Source organism: Saccopteryx bilineata, chromosome 4 (assembly GCF_036850765.1).
Source record: "Saccopteryx bilineata isolate mSacBil1 chromosome 4, mSacBil1_pri_phased_curated, whole genome shotgun sequence".
NCBI classification, from domain to species: Eukaryota; Metazoa; Chordata; class Mammalia; order Chiroptera; family Emballonuridae; genus Saccopteryx; species Saccopteryx bilineata.
The window spans coordinates 246,556,850-246,573,010 of record NC_089493.1 but is presented as its reverse complement, the minus strand read 5'-3'; the positions used below and the strand labels follow the sequence as shown (position 1 = coordinate 246,573,010).

Below are 16,161 nucleotides of genomic sequence, written 5' to 3'. Positions count from 1 at the left end.
AACTAGATCAAAAAACAAATCTTAATAAATATAAAGGAATTCAAGTCATATAAAATGTCTCTAACTACAATGGAATTACATCATAAATTAATAGCAAAAATATTTCTCAAACCCCTAAATACTTGAAAACTAAGTAACACTCTCAGAAAAAATCTATGAGTCAAAGAAAAGACCAAAAGGCAACATAGAAAATATGTGAACTGAATACAAATGAAAGCACAACATGGCAGAATTCGTAAAACACCGTTAAAAAAGTTCTTAGGGAAGACTGCTTGACCTGTGGTGGCACAGTGGATAAATTGTTGACCTGGAATGCTGAGGTCACCACAGTTCGAAACCGTGGACTTGCCTGGTCAGGGCACATACGGTAAGCAACTACTACAAGTGGATCCTTCTGACTCACACCCTACTCCTTTCTTTCTGTCCTCTCTCTAAAATCAATAATTAAAATCTCTTTAAAATAAATAAATAAATAAATAAATAAATAAATAAATAAATAAATAAAATAGTTCTTAAGAATAAAATAAAATAGTTCTTAGGGAGGACATTATAGTACTAGCCTACATTAATAAAGAAAATTCTCATGGAAATGACCTTAGTTTACCTTAAGTAACTAGAAAAAGACTAATATAAGGCAAAAGTAAGCAAAAGAAAGAAAATAATAAAAATTAATGTGGAAACTGAAACCAAAGGAATGAAAAACACAAAAGCAATGAGATAATCAGAGGAAACAATTTTATTAACAAGATAGGTAAAATAAACTTTAAGCAACATTGACCAGAAACAAAGAAAGAAGCCACAAATGACCAATAGCATGAATTAGAGGGGTAATTTCATTACACGTTATACAAATTTACACAAGGATAATAAGTAAATATTACAAACAATTTTACACCAGTAAATCTGAAACTTAAATGAAATGAACGAATTTCTGGAAAGATATAAACTGCCAAAGCTCATTCGAGAATAGATAACGTAGATCAGCGGTTGGGAACCTTTTTGGCTGAGAGAGCCATGAACGCCACATATTTTAAAATGTAATTCCGTGAGAGCCATACAATGACTTGTGTACGTTATGCATTATCCAATAAAAATTTGGTTTTGTCCCGGAGGAGAGCTGTGATTGGCTCCAGCCACCTGCAACCATGAACATGTGCGGTAGGAAATGAATGGACTGTAATACATGAGAATGTTTTATATTTTTTATGTTATTACTTTTTTATTAAAGATTTGTCTGCGAGCCAGATGCAGCCACCAAAAGAGCCACATCTGGCTCATGAGCCATAGGTTTCTGACCCCTGACCTAGATAGACCTGTGTAATAGAGGCATTGGACTTGCAGTAAACATTTCGCCAAGAAAAATCTAGACCCATATAGCTTCAGTGGTGATTCTACCAATTATTTAAGAAAGAAATCATACCAATTCTACACACTCTTTCAGAAAATTGATACAGAGAGTAGACTCTTATAACTCACTGTTTGAGGCCTGAACTAATTGATACTGTATCAGAAAAATATATTACAAGGCAAACATTCCATTACAGAACAACAGACCTCATGAACACAGATGCAAACGTTCTGGAAAAAAAAAATTTAGCAAATCAAATTCAAGTTTATATCAAAAGCATAATACATCATCACAAAGTGAAGCTTATGTCAGGAATTCAGTTTTAACATTAAAAAAAAAAACAATGTATTTCAACATACTAATGAACTGGAAAAAACCCTAACAACTATATAATCATCTCAGTAGATGAGGAAGTGGCATTTGACAAAATTCAGCTCTCATATCTGATAAAAACTGAGAAAACTAGGGATAGAACTTTCCCAACCTTATGATGGGCATCTTTAAAAACAAAATCTACAGATAACTTCTTACATAGCGGTAAAAAGCTGCTTGATTTCCTCCAAAAAAGCAGGGATGTTTGCTACTTAACACTGTACTGCAGACTTTGGCCAGTGCCTGATTAGTCAAGAAAAATAAAATTTTAAAGTCTACATTGGAGATATAGAGGCTAAACTGTCTTTGGGCACAGATAACATTGTTATCTATGTAGAAAGTCATTTGGAATCAACTAGAGCCTGTCCAGGCAGTGGCACAGTGGATAGAGCAGCAGACTGAGATGCGGAGGAACCAGGTTTGAAACGCCGAGGTCACAGGCTTTTTTAGCGTGGGCTCATCCAGATTGACCGCAGGATCACCAGCTTGAGCGTAAGATCACAGAAACGATCCCATTGTAGCTGGCTTAAGCCCAAAAGTTGCTGGCTTGAAGCCCAAAGTTGCTGGCTTGAGCCCAAGGTCTCTGCCTGAGCAAGGGGTCACTTGCTCTGCTGCAGCCCTCTGGTCAAGGCACATGTGAGAAAGCAATCAATGAACAACTAAGGTACCCCAACAAAGACTGGATGCTTCTCATCTCTCTCCCTTCATGTCTGTCCCTATCTTTCCCACTTTCTGTCTCTCTGTCGCAAAAAAAGAGAAAGAAAACAAGAAAAAAACCTACTAGAAGTAAAACATAAGTTTAGCATGATATAAGTATATGAAAATCAATTGAATTTCTATGCAAGGTGGAGCAAAAGTAGGTTTACAGTTGTTCATGTAGAAAATAATACAATAATAAATCATACAATAATAAACTATTTCATGTACTCTCATATGAAACTCCTCTTTTGCCCCACCATGTATATTAGCAATAAACAGAAACTGAAATTACAAAATAATATAAAACTTAGAAAATATGAAATACATAGAAATACATCTGATTTTTAAAAAATAATGTGAGGTCCTGGCCAACTAGTTGGCTCAGCGGTAGAGCGTCGGCCTGGCATGTAGAGATCCTGGGTTCAATTCCCGACCAAGGCACACAGAAGAAGCTGCCACAGACCAGCGCTGCTAGTAATTCCAGTTACTGAGTGAGAATGGTGCGGAATGAAGAAAATAGACTTAAAGAGAAAAAGGATGGGATTGGGAGGCCTCTGCAAGCTGATGGCAAGTCAGAGTGAAATAGTCCCCAGTTTGCTTTATTATACAGCCATATGCAAATAAGGAAGTCCCGATACATAGTCACACATCTGAGGCAAAAACAGGAATCCCCCCACCATGCATAAGTGAAATCAACCAACATCTGAACAAACAAAAGGTGAGAGAAAGGGCATATAAATTGCTTCTAGCAACTTAGGCAAACAAGTGAAGGGGGGTTTGGGATGAATGCAAATACTCAGCTTCATAGCCAATATGGAGGTGGGGGACAGAACTTAGTCTTTTGCTAAGCCTCAAACTTACAGAAGCTTTTTGCCACTTGCAGTCTCCCACAAGAAGCACTCATCTGCTTCTTCCCCCTTCCCCTTCTCCTTTCTCTCAGTCTCTCTCTTCCCCTCCCACAGCCAAGGCTCCACTGGAGCAAAGTTGGCCCAGGCACTGAAAACAGTTCCATGGCCTCTACCTCGGCACTAGAATAGCTCTGATAGCAGTGAAGCAATGCCCCAGAGGGGCCGAGCATCGCCCCCAGTGGGCATCCCGGGTGGATCCTGGTTGGGCGCATGCGGGAATCTGTCTGCTGCCCCCACCCAGCTCTCACTTTGGAAAAATACAAATAATAATAATAATAATAATAATAATGTAAAAGACCTTTTAATTGAAAACTATAAAACACTGCTGAGCAAAATTAATTAAAGAAGATCTAAATAAATGGAATCATAAGATGAAAGAGTAACTATTGTTTAGATGTCAATTCTCCCCAAAGAGATTCAATAAAATTCCAATCAATATTCAGGGGGATTTTTAAAAAATAACTGACAAGCTAAATTTTTTTATTAATTTAAATGGGGTGACATTGATAAATCAAGGTACATATATTCAGAGAAAACATCTCCAATTTATTTTGACATTTGATTATGTTGCATACTCATCACCCAAAGTCAAATTGTCTTCTGTCACCTTCTATCTGATTTTCTTTGTGCCCATCCCCTCCTCCCACCCTCTCTTTTTCCTCCCCCTTGCCCCAATAACCACTACACTCTTGTCCATGTCTCTGAGTCTCATTTATATGTCCCACCTATGCATGGAATCATATACTTCTTAGTTTTTTCTGATTTCCTTATTTCACTCAGTATAATGTTATCAAGGTCCATCCATGTTGTTGTAAATGATCCGATGTCATCATTTCTTATGGCTGAGTAGTTATCCATAATATATATATATATATCATATGTACCACATCTTCTTTATCCAATCATCTATTGAAGGGCTTTTTGGTTGTTTCCATGGCTTGGCCACCGTGAACAATGCTGCAATAAACATGGGGTTGCATGTGTCTTTGCGTACCAACATTTTTTAGTTTTAGGGTATATACCCAGTAGAGGGATTGCTGGGTCATATGGTAGCTCTATTTTTAATTTTTTGAGGAACCACCATACTTTTTTCCATAATGGTTGTACTACTTTACATTCCCACCTACAGTGGATGAGGGTTCCTTTTCCTCCACAGTCTCTCCAACAACTGTTATTACCTGTCTTGTTGATAATAGATAATCTAACAGGTGTGAGGTGGTATCTCATTGTAGTTTTGACTTGCATTTCTCTAATAGCTAATGAAGATGAGCATCTTTTTATACATCTGTTGGCCATTTGTATTTCTTCCTGGGAGAAGTGTCTGTTCATGTCCTCTTCCCATTTTTTTATTGAATTGTTTGTTTGTTGTTGAGTTTTATGAGTTCTTTGTACATTCTGGATATTAGCCTTTTATCTGAGCTGTTGTTTATCATCTCCCATTTAGTTGGCTGGCTGTTTGGCTGTCAGTTTCTCTTGCTGAGTAAAACCTTCTTAGTCTGATGTAGTCCCATTCATTTATCTTTGCCTTCATTTTCCTTGCCTTTAGAATCAAATTCATAAAGTGCTCCTTATAACCAAGGTCCATGAGTTTAGTACCTATATTTTCTTCTATGTACTTTATTGTTTCAGGTCTTATATTTAGGTCTTTGATCCATTTTGAATTAATTTTAGTACAAGGGGACAAACTGTAGGTCAGTTTCATTCTTTTGCATGTGGTTTTCCAGTTTTCCCAGCACCATTTGTTGAAGAGCCTATCTTTTCTCCATTGTATGTTGTTGGCCCCTTTATTGAAAATTATTTGACCATATACATGTGGTTTTATTTCTGGGCTTTCTATTCTGTTCCATTGGTCTGAGTGTCTTTTTTTGTGTGTGCCAGTACTATGCTGTTTTGATTGTCATGGTTCTATAATATAATTTTTTTTTTTTTTTTTTTGCATTTTTCTGAAGCTGGAAACAGGGAGAGACAGTCAGACAGACTCCCGCATGCGCCCGACCGGGATCCACCCGGCACGCCCACCAGGGGCGACGCTCTGCCCACCAGGGGGCGATGCTCTGCCCATCCTGGGCGTCGCCATGTTGCGACCCTCCTGGGTGTCGCCATGTTGCGACCAGAGCCACTCTAGCGCCTGGGGCAGAGGCCACAAAGCCATCCCCAGCGCCCAGGCCATCTTTGCTCCAATGGAGCCTTGGCTGCGGGAGGAGAAGAGAGAGACAGAGAGGAAGGCACGGCGGAGGGGTGGAGAAGCAAATGGGCGCTTCTCCTATGTGCCCTGGCCGGAATCGAACCCGGGTCCTCCGCACGCTAGGCCGATGCTCTACCGCTGAGCCAACCGGCCAGGGCTATAATATAATTTGAAGTCAGGTATTGTAATGCCCCCAGCTTCATTCGTTTTCCTTAGGATTGCTTTGGCTATTTGGGGTTTTTTATAGTTCCATATAAATCTTATGATTTTTTGTTCCATTTCTTTAAAAAATGTAATTGGAATTTTGATGGGAATTGCACTAAATTTATATATCGCTTTGGGTAATATAGTCATTTTGACTATATTTATTCTTCCTATCCAGGAACAAGGAATATTTTTCCATTTCATTATATCTTTTTCAATTTCCCTTAACAATGCTTTGTACTTTTCATTATATAGGTCCTTTACATACTTTCTTATGTTTATTCCTAGGTATTGCATTTTTTTGTTGCAACCATGAAGGGGATTATTTTTTTTTTTTACTTCATTTTCTGATGTTTCATTGTTGGCATATAGAAAAGCAACAAACTTTTGTATATTAATTTTGTATCCTGTGACCTTACTGTATTGGTTTATTGTTTCTAGTAGTCTTTTTGTGGAGTCTTTGGGGTTTTCGATGTATAGGATCATATCATCTGCAAATAGTGAAACCTTTACTTATCTTTTCCAATATGAATGCTTTTTCTTTCTTTTTTTTTGTCTGATTTCTCTGGCTAGAACTTCCAGCACTACATTGAATAAGAGTGGAAAGAGTGGACAACCTTGTCTTGTTCCTGATTTTAGGGGAAAATTCCTGAGATTTATGCCACATAATATGATGTTAGCTGATGGTTTATCATAAATGGCCTTTATCATGTTGAGATATTTTCCTTCTATACCCATTTTGTTGAGTGGTTTAAACGTAAGATTGTGTTGTATTTTATCGAATGTCTTTTCTGCATCTATTGATAGAATCATATGGTTTTTGTCCTTTGTTTTGTTGATATGGTGTATTACGTTAACCGTTTTACGTATGTTGAACTATCCTTGTGATTCTGGGATGAATCCCACTTGATCATGATGTATCATTTTTTTAATGTGTTGTTATGTTTGATTTGCTAGTATTTTGTTTAGTATTTTGGCATCTGTATTCATTAGTGATACTGGTCTGTAGTTTTCGTTTTTGTGTTGTCCTTGCCAGGTTTCGGTAAGAGAGTTTCATTGGCCTCATAGTATATGTTTGGAAGTATTGCTTCTTCTTCAATTTTTTGGAAGACTTTGTGTAGGTTAGGAACCAAGTCTTCTTTGAATGTTTGATAGAATTCATTAGTATAGCCATCTGGCCCTGGACTTTTATTTTTGGGGAGGGTTTTGATAGTTGTTTCTATTTCCTCCCTGCTTATGGGTCTGTTTAGGCTTTCTGCCTCATGATTCAATCTATTAATAGGAAGATTGTACTGTTCTAGGAATTTATCCATTTCTGCTATATTGTTAAATTCAGTAGCATATAATTTTTCATAGCACTCTACAGTCATTCTTTGTATATCTATGATGTCTATGGTGATTCCTCCTCTTTCATTTTGGATTTTGTTAATCTGAGTCCTTTCTCTTTTTTCCTTAATGAGTCTTGCCAACTGCTTGTCAATTTTGTTGATATTTTCAAAGAACCAGCTTTTTTTTTATTAATTTTTTCTATAGTTTTTCTGTTCTCTATTTCATTTATTTCTGCTCTGATTTTTATTATTTCCTTTCTTCTATAAGATTTGGGTTGTCTGTTCTTCTTTTTCTAGCTCCTTAAAATATGAAGTTAAGTTCCTCTCTCTTGTTTGTTCATATAGGCCTGTACTGATATGAACTTCTCTCTTATTACTGCTTTTGCTGCATTCCAGAGATTCTGATATGTTGTATTGTTATTTTCATTTTGTCTGTATGTAACTTTTGATCTCTGCTTTTATTTCTTCTTTGACCCACTCCTTTTTTTTAAAAGTGTGTTGTTTAGTTTCCACATTTTTGTGGGTTTGTTTATCTCTTTTTTGCAGTTGAATTCTAGTTTTAAGGCTTTATGATCAGAGAATATGCTTGGTATAATCTCAATCTTTCTGAATTTGTTGATATTATTTTTGTGGACAAATATATGGTCAATTCTTGAGAATGATCTATATACACTAGAGAAAAATGTATACTCTGGCACTTTGAAATAAAATGTCCTTATGATATCTAGCATATCCAACTGTTGTAGTGTTTAATTTAAGGCCAATATTTCTTTATTGATTTTCTGTTTGGATGAACGATCTAGAGCCGTCAGTGGTGTACTGCGGTCTCCAAGGATGACTGTATTTTTGTTGGTTTTAGTTTTTATGTCAGTCAGTAGCTGTCTTATGTATTTTGGTGCTCCTTGTTTTGGTGCATATATATTAAGAATTGTTATGTCTTCTTGATTCAGTGTTCCTTTAATCACTATGAAATGACCATTTTTGTGTCTGATTACCTTTGTTGTCTTATAGTCAGCATTGTTAGATATGAGTATTGTTACACCTGTTTTTGGATGTTATTTGCTTGGAGTATTGTTTTCCAGCCTTTCATTTTGAATTTGTTTTTATTCTTGTGGCCAAGATGTGTTTCTTGTAGGCAGCATACAGTTGGATTTTCTTTTTTAATCCATTCTGCTACTCTGTGTCTTTTTATTGGTGAGTTCAATCCATTTACATTTAGTGTAATTATTGAGGGTTTCTTATTGCCATTTTATATATTGCTTTCTGATAGTTTTGCATCTTGTTTGATTCTTCTCTTTTGATTTTCTATCATTTATTTTTGTTTGGTTGTAATCCATACTTCTTTTCTCTGTTGCTTCTTTTTTCAGTCCATGCGCTTCTGTGGTGGTTTTTTCAGGGGTGGTTACCATTAAGTAATGGAAAGGGTACCTATCATGTTCATTGTAGTACATTATCTCATGAGTGCTCTGCACTCCATCCTCCTTTGCTACTGTTAATCTTCGTCCTCTCACCTTTTTTGTTTTTGTTGTCACAGATTGTTTGTTTTTATTGTTTTTTTGATGGACCTTTTACTTGTGGCTTTGTTTTGTTTTGTTCTTTGGTCGGTAAACCTCCTTTAGTATTTCCTGAAGTGGGGGTTTTCTAGTGATAAATTCCCTCATCTTTTCTGTATCTGTGAATGATTTTATTTCTCCTTCATATTTGAAGGACAGCTTTGATTGGTATAGTATTCTTTGCTGAAAGTTCCTCTCTTTCAGAACTTTAAATATTGGGGTCCACTGTCTTCTAGCTTGTAGAGTTTATGCTGAGAAATGTGATGATAATGTAATGTGCCTTCCTTTATATGTTATATTCTTCTTTTCCCTGGCTGCCCTGAGAATTTTTTCTTTGTTATTGGTTTGTGCCAATTTCATTATAATGTGCCTTGGAGTAAGTCTGTTAGTGTTAAGATAACTCAGTGTTCTGTTCTTTCCATAGGTTTGGGAAGTTCTCATCTATTATTTGTTTGAATATGTTCTCCATTCCATTTTCTTTCTCTTCTCCTTCTGATATACCCATTATTCTTATGTTCCTCTTTTTGATGGAGTCAGACAATTCTTGTAGGGCTTTCTTATTTTTTTAAATTTGTGAATCTCTCTCCTTTCCTCTCTGTAGTGCCTTTAGTTACCTGTCTTCTATGTCATTAATTCTCTCCTCAATCTGGTGTGTTCTGTTAGTTAAGTTCTGACAAGCTAATTTTAAAAGTCATATGGAAATGCAAAGGACACAGAATACCCAAAATAATTTTTCAAAAGAGAAAAAGTGAAGCGTTAGTGCCACCTGATTTATTATATAAATTAATGAGTAGTCTTTTAAAACAATGGTATGGGAACAATTGGATATTCATATGCCAAAAAAATAGGAGAAAGAAAAAAGACAAAAGAAGACCATAAAAGAACAATGCAGACTCCACTCCATGTACAAAAACTAACTCAAAACAAATCACAAATCTAAATATGTATGAAACCTCAAATTGGAAAATGTCTAGATGAAAGCATAAAAGAGAATCTCTATGACCTTGGGCTAGGTAAAAATTTCTTAAATATGACATCAGAGATACAAACCCTAAAAAATAATTTGATAAATTGGACTTCACCAATTTTTAAAACTCCTGCTTTTACAAAACACTATTAAGAGAATGAAAAGACAAGCTTTAGGCTGGAAGGTAAATCTGGCAGAAGATTTGTATCCAGAGCATATAAAGGAGTCTCGAACCCCAATAGTAAAAAGTAAACAACTCAATAAAAAAGGAATAAAAGATCTGAATGGGCACATCTCACACACACACAAATTACAAATGGCAGACATGCACATGAAAACATGTTCAACATCATCAGTAATTAATATGCAAATTAAAACTTGAATGAAATACCACTATACAGGGTTGTGCATAGAATGGTGAAAATCTTAAAAACTGACCATCCCAAGTGTTGGTGAGAATGTAGAGGAACTGAAACTCTAATATGCTGCTCGTGAGGATAAAAAAAAATGGTACTACAACTTGAAAAACAGTTTAACAGTTTCTTTCCAAGTTAAACTTACACCTACTACACAATCTATTCCCGCTAGGTATTTATCCAAAAGCAAAGAATATGACTCTACAAAGTCTTGCATATGTAAGTTCATTGCAATTTCACTTGTAGTACGCCCAAACTAGAAATATCCCAAGCATACTTCAACAAGTGGACAAATAAGTCTCAGTATAACCATATAAAGAATTATTACCTAGTAATAAAAAATAAACTATGATACATGCAACAACAGGGATGAATCTAATAATTATGCTAAAGGAAAGAAGCCAGACCAAAAAGAGAACATATCCTATGATTCCGTCTATACAAAACTCTAGAAAAGGGTTAACAAACTTTTTCTGTAAAGGCCCTGATAGTAAATATTTGTAGGCCACAGAGGCTCTGGTGCAATTACTCAGCTCTAATACTGTAGAGCAAAAGCAGCCATAGACAACATATAAATGAATGAGCATGGGTGTGTACTAATAAAATTTTATTTATAAAAACAAGCAGCTGACTCACAGGCTCCTTTAGAAATTACAAAGTGATCTACAGCAGTGGTCCCCAACCCCCGGGCCACGGACCGGTACCGGTCCTTGGGCCATTTGGTACCGGTCCTCAGAGAAAGAATAAATAACATGAAACGTCAGAATAACAAATTTAAATACAGCCTGAATAATGAGGACATGCTCGTTCCTCCTTTAACTTAGCCCACTAAATATCGTAAGTTTGACAATTATATTTAAAAATACCACAGTTTTTATGCTGGTCGCATAATTTTATTTTGTGCATTTATCTGTCCCACCCTAAAGGCTGGTCCATGAAAATATTTTCTGACATTAAACCAGTCCATGGCCCAAAAAAGGTTGGGGACCACTGATCTACAGTGAAAAAAGTAGATCAGTGTTTGCCAGGGGAGGGTTGAGCAGTGAGGACTAGGAAGGAAAGATTACAAGGGATGGGAGGAAACACTGGTAAGAGATCCATATGGTCATTCTTTTTATTTTTAAATAAATTTCTCATCTCTTTATTTTTTAAATTTATTATTGATGGATTTTAGACAGAAAAGAAGGGAAAGAGGGAGAGAGAAGGGGGAGCATTCATTTGTTGTCTACTTAGTTGTGCACTCATTGGTCACTTCCCACATGTGCCCTGACCAGGGATCAAAACTGTCAACTTGATGTTTCAGGAGGACAACCTAACTGACAGAGTAACAAGCCTGGGCCATATATATGTTCTTAATTGTGGTGATAGTTTCACAAGTGTAGACATACTTCGAACATATCAAATTATACACCTTAAATATGTGCAGTGTGTTGCGTGTCAATTGTATCTCAAATCTGTTAACAAAAAGCAAAAGTATAAGACATTTTGTGTACCTTAAAAAATTTACAACAGTAGACATTTTTAGTTCAGAACCTAACGATCTTGTTTTTCCACTATCAAATATAACATTGAAATGAATTGTCAAAGCTATTCACAATTTTTCATACCAAGTTTTCTGCTTTAAATGAAGTGTTCGTTTTCAGTATGTTAAGAGTCATCATCCTGCCACTTGGAAGGGCATGTCAATTATAAACTAAAGTACTGTTATATGAGGATAAAATATTTAGGTGTTCAGCTGAACTGTGCTTGGCATAAATCCCTGTCTTGTTCTGCTCCTTATCACCTTTCTCAACATTTGTGGTCACAACTGGGTTATGTGCAGAAACACCAAACACCTCCAACAGCATCTTGGAGCCATCATTACAGATACAAAACAGTATGTTCTATTAGTGGATGCTACAGTAGAAGGCAACGTGGTAGCACTACCTTGGACAGGTTCAGGGAGTTTGGGAAGAGTAATGACAGCTGATGTTTTCCGTTTCTGCCATCTTTTTAGGTCACCATCGAGGTTTGTGAGCCCTGAAGCAACTAGCTTGGGACTATGGCTACCCCAAACTAGCAGTCGTGAGAACTTAGTGATCCTCAACCAGTCCTTGTGTCAACCACTCACAATGTAATAGAATGCTCAGCCAAGTGTGAAGCTCTGTTCAAAGACTCTGGCCCAAGAAGAGTTCAGCAAAAGGAATATATTTCTGACTCTTGCTACATTGGCTGTTACTAGGCTTGATTTTGTATAATTCTGCATGAAATAATTTCATTATACTCAATTGAAGAGAGCTATGAGAAACAGAAAACTCCCTTTTCAATGTGTGCTAGTCTACATTGTAGGTGTGATTTGGTAGTAAAGCACTGGCTGGGGATTCAGAATAGATGTGGTTGAAATACCAGTTCTGCTACTTACAAGTTGTATGACCTTAAGCAATTCATTTAACTTTGCTGTGCAATTTCCCTTATTCAAAATAAGAAAAACTCCCAATATTCTATGAAGAATGATTGGGATGATAGAAGCAAAGATCTGAATTAAATGTGATTAATACTATTATTATTTATGGGTCCCCTTGGAAAAATTTATTTCTGGTATCACTATCAGCAGTTTTTCCAAAAGATGTTTTATTTTTACTTTATGGACCCTATGAATCTTTTAATTTTTACTATTTCCTACTTCATATTGGTTGCTAATATGGCCCATTTTTAACAAATGTGCTCATTTTATTGCTTTTAGTTTTTTTATCACTTTCTCTGGCTCCTATTCTCCTAATATGATCACTTTTCCCCATTTCCTTTCTTTTAACCCTATTTCATTATTCTATATTATCTCTGCAATCAATCTTAAGTGTGTTTTGCTGCTTTGGTATAGGTTGGGGTAAATGCAAACCAACTAAAATACATGAAGTAGTGGTTTCCATAGTCAAATGTAAGAACATCAATTTAACCTTTATTTTTAAAATTTTTCATCATTAAACTGAAATGATATCACCTACACCATATGACAACTATAAGGATTAAATAATGCACATGAAGCACTTTGTTACCTGTTATGTAATTAGCAGTTAATAAATGCCAACTCTTATTACCCCAAAGTAGATGTTATGGTTTTCTGCATCCACTGCTTACTTGTTCCCATTGAGTTGTCTAAGCCACGCCCCTATTAAACAGTATAAGATCTTCATTAATGTTGTGAAATATCTGCATTCATGACACCCTTCTTTTTACTCTCATGTAGATATCTATAAATTATATATTTCATTTCAAACAAGTGAATAACAGATTTATTGCACATATAAATTCATCAGGGTCAAAAATCAATATATTCCAGAGTGGAAACCACTAACTTCTCACACATCCCAGAAATACTTTGATTTTGAATTTGGGAAGTAGACCACAATAATGATTAGTATAGATTTGTCCCCCTGGTCAATATAAACAGATTGTGTTCAAAAGTCCAGTACAAAGAATATTTGGGTATGAGTACACAGGCTATTTTCATGATAAACTAAAAATAGATCATAGAAAAACTCAAATTATACCCCTGTTTATCTTAACATAACTTTGTGAATTTAACTGAGGTATTTAACCTCTCTCAATACTTGGTGTTCCAATAGAGCCCAAGCTCTATATTGACCAGGCATCCCCGATTTGACTTCCTTGCACAGTGGGACATTCCTGCTTAACTTGAACAAACCCAGAATAAAGTTGTATTCATTGTCCTAGTTATATTTTTTTTTTAAGGAACAAAATAAATCAGGCCAGTGTGTTGCCTGGCTGGCAGGGCTGGCAGCATCTTTAAGGCTAATCTTAAGGCGGCTATGAGGATTCTACTTATTGGTACTGAGACTAATGGCTTCCAGAAGAAAGATAACCGACACACAAGTTAGTTGCAAGAATCACACAGGCAGTTTATTACTCACAGATCCTATGGTGAGCTGGGATACAGCTTAACGGGGCACCATTGGTGTGTTCTTCTCAGTTGTCCTTGGTCAGAGTGGTGTGGAGACAATCCACATTCAACACTGGAGTCTGGAGGACTGAATGCAGCAGGGGCCCTCAGTTTAAGTACCCTTTCTGGCATACACCTTCTAACAGGTGTTAATCTGCGGGATTATCACATTAAGCCACTTTTGGGGAGTTCCTCGCAGGGAGCTCTTTTTATCTACATATCATTTCATATACACACTGACTGGGGCCCTACACAGAGGGCATAGCCTTGCCTATCATATCTCTACACATTAGATTAGCTCTCGCCCAGAGAGTATAGCCTTATTCACTTGCCTTAATGACTTTTAATATTATATTCTACTTATTTCTATATATTTTCTATATTTCTATATATTTAATTACTATAACATTATAGTACTGCAACACTTGGTTTTCTTTACATGAAAATGAAGAGGTTGGCCTATATCTAAGATTGTTTTACTAACTTCAAAATTTTCTGGATCTCCTTGAGCAGCTTCTAAACAATTAGTGTGCTGAAGAATATACAAAGAGCATCTTCAGATTCCCAGGCACCAGACCCAGACATCCCTATTTAGCAGGTGTGAAACTAGTCCTGAAACTGCATTTCTATCGAGTGCTCAGGTGATGCCAAGGCTGCCTGTATAAGAACCACACTTTGAGTCACTCTGTCCTACAACAGACCTCTCCTTCTGTATACTCTTCCTATTGGACTCTCTTCTCTCTGTACTGGTTTTCAGAGAGATATTATAAATAGAATTCTCCCTTACTTATCTTCTTATCCATGTAATAACACAAACTATAAAGTGAACTTTTTTAAGACTTCATATTGCCAGTTCTATCAAATTTAAAGGAAATGTCTATGTTTTGTTTCTCATTAGTGTGTACCAAGCCAACTTTACTTTAGGATGGATGTGTCAGGAGTAAGGTGTCTGTAGTTCTTAGCCTGTCCACAGTCCTGGTTTATGCCTGGCGTCCCAAAGGATTAGGAATAGTTTCTGCCTTTATTCTCAAAACTTCCTGGCTCAGATAATTAAAAAAGTACCTGTCCACCCTAACTAGAAAGGACCACTGAAAGTGGTTTTAATAAATATCTCACAATTTCTTGTGCATTTAGAAACTGGATAAAAAGCATTCCTATTCATAACCAGAATCTAGTCTAGTTTTCTGCTGCTTTTATTGTTCCTTTTGCCTTCTGTGCCTTCACTCATTCCAAACCATTACTGAGTGTCTATTACATGCCAGGTAGCTTTGTAAAGCACTTAACAGTGTATAAAACCTTTTCATTGTGCTCACTTTGGGAGCACATATACTAAAATTGGAATGACACAACGAAGATTAGCATGGCCCATGAGCAAGGATGACATGCAAATTCATGAAGTGTTCCATACTTTTTCTCACTTAAAAAACCCACCTTTACAGTAACATTGTCATTACTACTTAAATCTACCGAGTGCTAACTCAGAGAAACCTACCCTTTACAATAGAGAAATCTGGAGTAATTTTGAATGTGGAAAAGCTTGTTTCCAACTTACTTCAAAAACACCAGTATTACCCTTAATATAATATAAGCTAAGACAACAGATTGCCCAATATCACCAAGTTTTAAGTGTTTCCTATCAGAAGTGTTGTGGAAAAGAACTATGTTTCTTACTGTGAAACAAGACAAATGACACTGAAAGAGAAAAAGACATTGGCCAGCACAAATTTAGATTCTAGGTAAAAAGACATTTATGTGAAAATCCTTCTGCTAACATTGATTTTTAAAAAACCCCTAGCTATTTTTTTAAATGAAAGTTGTAACAGAAAATGGTATCTGATTTACATTTCAAATTTCCACGTAACTATAAACTTTTATAGTGGTGAACAGATGTTGATATGAATTTTACAACGCTGAAAAAATACTTTTCAAATTCATATCAGAGAAATACCAAATTAAAACTAGGAAAAGGAGTATCATAAGACCAGCAAAATTGCAATGTTTACTAAAATTTGCTTAATATGACAATGTCTTTATCCAACTAAAATCCGAAGTAACAGTTAATTCAAAGAAGTCTTCATCAATGTGAATCCAAGTTTATAGATGCAAGCTTGAAACCAATTTATAATTATACAATTAGTAAACACTCACACAAATACAATATGCCTACAGGCCCTTATGCACATGTTATATTTTATTTCAAAAAATGTTGAGATATTAACTGTAAAGTTGTCATGGGTTGAGCTT

At 36.0% G+C, this 16,161-nt stretch overlaps 1 non-coding gene across 1 annotated transcript; it reads left to right on the top strand.

The window, feature by feature from the left end:
• The first annotated feature begins 15,222 nt into the window (after positions 1-15,222).
• Positions 15,223-15,329, top strand: LOC136336952 (U6 spliceosomal RNA). Its single transcript, XR_010731686.1, has one exon. It is a non-coding gene; the product is annotated as a U6 spliceosomal RNA (small nuclear RNA).
• The last annotated feature ends 832 nt before the right edge of the window (positions 15,330-16,161 follow it).